The sequence below is a fragment of the Bubalus bubalis genome, chromosome 18, assembly GCF_019923935.1.
Source record: "Bubalus bubalis isolate 160015118507 breed Murrah chromosome 18, NDDB_SH_1, whole genome shotgun sequence".
NCBI lineage: Eukaryota > Metazoa > Chordata > Mammalia > Artiodactyla > Bovidae > Bubalus > Bubalus bubalis.
Window position 1 is genome coordinate 41,861,889 of NC_059174.1, and position 6,000 is coordinate 41,867,888.

The 6,000-nt window shown below is 41.9% G+C and overlaps 1 pseudogene; it reads left to right on the plus strand.

Annotated features, from left to right (window-relative positions):
- The window catches only part of LOC102394354, a 130,028-nt pseudogene extending 124,301 nt beyond the window's left edge, over positions 1-5,727 (plus strand).
- The last annotated feature ends 273 nt before the right edge of the window (positions 5,728-6,000 follow it).

The following is a 6,000-nucleotide window of genomic DNA, read 5'->3' on the forward strand; positions in this document are numbered from 1 at the left end:
ATTTCAAATTTACCCATCTTTTTCTATATTTTTATAGTTATTGATCTAAATTCTAGCATTCTTTTTTACATGCTAACAATTTTATTCATGTGTGTGCATATGTGTCTGGGATTTTAATATATCTTATATTCATTTTGTGAGTTTCATAAGTTAGCTATTTAACATGTAGAACCAGTACTCCCAATTTCTTCACCACCTCTTTCTATCTCCACTGATTTCAAACATTAGTGCATCTTATACCTCTAAGATATACAAAGATCTGTTTCTAGAAATTTTAGTCTCTTCCATCTATTTGTATATTCTTAAGGAAAATCTGACTTCTTTAATGATTAGAGCTTCATAAATTTGACATCAGATGGTTAAAGTTCATTCTTTTGATCATCTTTTTCAAAATTGCATGGCTGTCCACAACCATTTATCTTCTATTTGAATTTTAGAATCTGCTAGCCGATTTCCATAATAATCTCATTGCAAATTTGATTATATTAAATTTTTAGATAATTTGGGGGAGAAGGAACATCTTTAAAATAGATCTTCCCAGCCATGAACATTAAGTCATCCTCCACTTATATTCAAATCTAAATTTATTAAATGTTAGATTTTCCAAGAAATTTTGTCATTATTCTTAGACTTATATACTCCCAGCTGTTGTATTTTATAGATTGTTTTTGTTATTTTAAACAAAGTGCATTGTACTTGGTTATTGCTAGTGTATAGAAAAGCTTTTGAATATTAATCTTGTATCTGACCAATCTGTTGAAATCTTATATCAATATTAATGTATTGTTAATTGATTACTTAATTGTTAATAGAGCCTCTTGAATTATTTAAAGTAGTTAATCATATCATTTTCAAGTAAAGGCGCTTTTGTTTTTTCCAACTTTATTTCCTCCCTTTTCTCTCTTGCTAATTGGCTAAAACACAGTTTAAAAAAATAGTAAACATTTTTATATTTCCTAACTTTAAAGGTAGTGCTTATGTTTAACCAATACTTTGTATGTCTGCTGTAATTTTTTGATATTTACTTCTATCCCTAGTTTATTATTTCATCATGATATGATGATAGATTTTTTTATGCTTTTGATGGCCATTATGAGAAATAAATGGTTTTACTGTGTTAATGTATGAAATTACAGTAATAGATTCTATTATATAGAAACTCCCAAATTTACATCTCCAGTCCTGAATTTTTCCTTGACTTCTTAACTTGTTATAATTAACTGCTTCTTCAGAGCTCCACTGGAATGAACAATAGACTTTGCAAGCTTAAATACAAAACCAAACTTTTGATTTTAGCAAATGGCCCTTCCATCCATGTTCCATCCACCAGGTCCTCAGGAAAAAACACTGAAGTCATCCTCTGCTTCTTGCTTTCTCTAATATATCATAATCAATCCACTAGAGAATCTTAAAATTCACTTTCAAAACATGTCTGGAATTGCAGCCATCTCCACTTTTATCCCTCTAGCCCAAACCACCAACACTTCTCACCTGGATAATTTCACTTGTTTTCAGCTGATTTCCCACACTTGCATGTTTGTTCCCTTCAATCTGTTCTCAAACCAACCACCCCTAGGATCCTCATGGTGTCTACTGCTCAAAATGTTCATTCCCCGGATGCTTCGATTAAAATCCAAAATCATTCCTTGGCTTGCAAAACACAGTCTGATCCACGACACTTTTCAGTGTCTTCTACCCGTTTCTTCTTGGTCATTGGGTTTCAACATAAGTCACCTTGCTATCCTTTCACCCCACCCCCTAAGCTCCATGTTACCACACTCCCAACTAAGGGACTTTGCAGTTGCTGTTCCTCTGCATGGAAAGTTATTTCCACAGATACTCATATGGTTCCCTCCCTCATTTTATTCAGGTCTCTCCTGAAATATCACTCTGCGAGAAGAGCCTTCTTTGACTACCCAGTCTCAACTGGCCCATATTCATCATTTTCTATTTCTTTATCCTGCTTTGATTTTCATCACCACCTGACATTACATTATATATTTTAATCTTCTTCATTGCTTATGTCTCCAATTATAATGAGAATTCCATAAGGAAATTTTCTGTCTATTTTACTCACTGATATATTCCCACTGACTAGAGAAAATTAAAATGTATCCAGACCTTGCCACATGTCCCCTCTAGAGGTGGGAAAACCACCCCCATTTAAGAACCACTGTGTTAAAGGCTTACACTAGAATAAAGGTCTCAAATTAGTAATCTAAGCTTCCACCTGAAAAAAATGAGTGACAATAATGAAACACACACAGAGAAAAATACAATAGAAAAAGTCAACAAAACCAAAAGCTGATTATTTGGGGAAAAAGATAAAATAAAATTGATAAACCTCTAGTTAGACTAACCAAGGGGAAAAAAGAGAAGTATAAATGACCACCATTAGGAGAAAAAGAGGGAATACAACTAGAGACCCATAAATAAAGATGAATGTCTATGTTATAATATTATTATTACACAAAATAGACTTCAGACAAGGAATGTGTTTCCCAAAGATACAGAAGAACAAGACAAACCAAATACAAATCCTAGATACATATATATGCAGTAACAGGCTTTCAAAATGCACAGAACAACATTGTATGAGTCTCTTTGCTGTCCATCTGAAAGTATTGTAACATTGTTCATCTGCTATACTCCAATATAAAATACAAAGTTTAAAAGACAAAATTAAAGTTGGAGATTGTAACGTTCCTATTCAATACTTGATAGAACAAGTAGACACAAAATCAAGACATAGAGGATATGAACATCTACCAACTTAATTTCACTGACATTTACAGACACTCTACCCAAATTAGGAGAATGTTTGTATCTTCAAATATTTAGAGAATAATCACCAAAATAGACTACATGTTGGACAATAAAAGAATTGCTAATAAATTTAAAAGGACTGAAATCAGAATTAAATTAGCAATAAAAAAACAGATATTTGGAAAATCATCAAGTACTTGGAAAACTGGACAAGACTTCTGTGCAACCTACATACAAAGCAGAAGTTCACAGGAAAAATTAGAAAATATATTTAACCTGAATGAAAATAAAATTATAATAGATTAAAACCATGTGGAGTATAGTCCTTAAAAGGGAATTTATAGTTTTAAATACTTGTATTTGAAAAAAGTTCCAAAATCTAAGCTTTCACCTTAAAAATTTAGAAAAAGAACAGCAAATTAAAATAAAAGGAAGAAGAAAATGGGAATTTTAAAAGATAAGAGCTATCAGAATTCAAGTAAAAGAAAAATAAAGCATAAAATAATAAAACGAAAAGATGTCTTTAAGAAAAATCAGTAAATTTGATGAAACTCTAGCTTTGATGATCAAGAAAAAAGATGAGAAGCAAGGATTAACAATAATATGAATGAAATGGAGGTACCACATCGTATCCTACAGGCTCTAAAAGGATAATATGGGGATATTACCCACAACTTAATGAAAGATAAATTACTAAAACTGACCAAGGTAGAAATGGAAAATCTGAGTAGCTCTATGCCCCTATGAAAGATATTGAAATCATCAATTTAAAACCTTACGAGAAAGAAAACTCTAAGCCCAGAAGGCTTTTCTGGTCAATTCTATAAAACATTTTATAAATTCTATCAAACGGTGGCGGAGGAGGCCGGAGAGCACTTGGCGGCAGCGGCGGCGGCGGTGGCTGGACCGGCGGCAGCAGCAGCTACGCACTCCCTGTGCGGCAGCGCTGCCACACAAGCCCCTCGAGCTGCCCACCGCCCCGGCGCTGCCTGACCCTGCAGGCGTCTCCGTCATCCTCCAGCCCCGGCAACGCCGTCCTCCGACTGGCCCTCGACCTTCTGCGCCAGCCGCAGCCTCAGCCCCAGCCTTGGGCACAGCCACGGGCACAACCCTAGCCCCTACTGCAGTTCCTCCAGACAGTCTCTATGCCGACATCCTGGAAGCTGGGTGCTCTTGTCCAAAATCAACTCGCTTGCCCACCTGCGCACCGCGCCCTGCAATGACCTGCACACCACCAAGCTGGCTCCAGGCAAGAAGGAGCCCCTGGAGTCGCAGTACCAGGGGGGCCCGCTCCGGGGCAGCGGAGGCTTCGGCTTGGTATACTCAGGCATCCGTGTCGCCAACAGCTTGCCGGTGGCCATCAAGCACGTGGAGAAGGACCGGATTTCCCACTGGGGAGAGCTGCCTAATGGCACCCTAGTGCCCATGAAAGTGGTTCTGCTGAAGAAGGTGAGCTTGGGCTTCTCCGGCATCCATTAGACTCCTAGATTGGTTTGAGAGGCCCGACAGTTTCGTCCTAATCCTGGAGAGGCCGGAACCGTTGCAAGACCTCTTTGACTTTATCACAGAAAAGGGGGAGGCGGGGTGGGGGGGGGGGGCTTGCAGGGGGAGGCGGGGCGGGGGGGGGGGTGCTTGCAGGAGGAGCTGGCCTGCAGCTTCTTCTGGCAGGTGCTGGAGGCGGTGGGGCCCAGCCATGACTGCAGGGTGCTTCACCGCGACACCAAGGGCCAGAACGTCCTTACCGACCTCAATCGTGGCGAGCTCAAGCTCATCGATTTCGGGTCAGGGGCGCTGCTCAAGGACACCGTCTACACAGACTTGTTGGGACCCGAGTGTATTCTCCAGAGTGGATCCACTACCATGGCAGGTCGGCAGCCTCTGGTCTCTGGGGATCCTGCTGTATGACGTGGTCTGTGGAGATATTCCCTTTGAGCACAATGAGGAGATCCTCAGGGGCCAAGTTTTCTTCAGGTAGCAGGTCTCTTCAGAGTGTCAACATATCATTAGATGGTGCTTGGCCTTGAGGCCATCAGATCGGCCATCCTTCGAAGAAATCTAGAACCAGCCATGGATGCAAGATGTCCTCCTGCCCCAGGAAACTGCTGAGATCAGTCTTCACAGCCTGTCGCCAGGGCCCAGCAAATAGCTTGTCCGGCAGGTTCTTCCCTCCCTGTCAAATGCTCAAGGGAGGGGAAGTGTCTCCAGCTTCCCGAGTACCAGTGGCACTTATTTTCAAGCAGTACAGTGCTTGATACAGAAACAACATTTACAACTTATTCCAGACCCCAGGCCCCTGGAGGCTGCTTCCCAAAAGGGAGGAAGAGATTCCACTCCACTCCACTCCAGGCATCCTAGGCCTCCACTCCTCCCATAGAAGCTCACCTTCTGACCGATGTCCAGCATCGCTGGACTCTGCAAAATCCCAGGGGTGGGCAGCCGTGGTGGGGTGGGAGTAGGTCAGGATCCTGCCATGGAGCTGTTCGCTTCATCAAGAGTTCTGCTGAATGCCGCGACGGGTCACGCAGGGGGGATGCGTGTTGGGGTGGGTTAGGACTAGTACCATTTTAAGTCCCTGTCACGTCTTCTGACTTTCTGAGGCCTTCTGTGGGGACTCCGGCTGTGCTGGGAGAAATACTTGAACTTGCCTCTTTTACCTGCTGCTTCTCCAAAAATCTGCCTGGGTTTGGTTCCCTCTATTTCTCCCTCCCCCCTTCCCCCCATCCTTCATATGAGAGGTGCCATGGAAGAGGCTGCAAGGCCAAACACTGAGCCACCTGCCCCTTTTCCACCTTTAGTAAAACTCCCAAGTGAACTGGTCTTCCTTTTTGGTTTTTACTTAACTGTTTCTAAGTTAAGACATCACTACTGCTGCTGCTGCTAAGTTGCTTCAGTCGTGTCCGACTCTGTGCGACCCCATAGACAGCAGCCCACGAGGCTCCCCCGTCCCTGGGATTCTCCAGCAAAGAACACTGGAGTGGGTTGCCATTTCCTTCTCCAATGCAGGAAAGTGAAAAGTGAAAGCGAAGTCACTGAGTCTTGTCCGACTCTTAGCGACCCCATGGACTGCGGCCCACCAGGCTCCTCCGTCCATGGGATTTTCCAGGCCAAAGTACTGGAGTGGGGTGCTGTTGCCTTCTCCACACACACACAAATGCACAGACAAAGCAAATCAACAGAAAAACTGGAAAGGTGTGTACAGTTGGCATGGCAGTGTACAAAAGGATTATAGTTGAT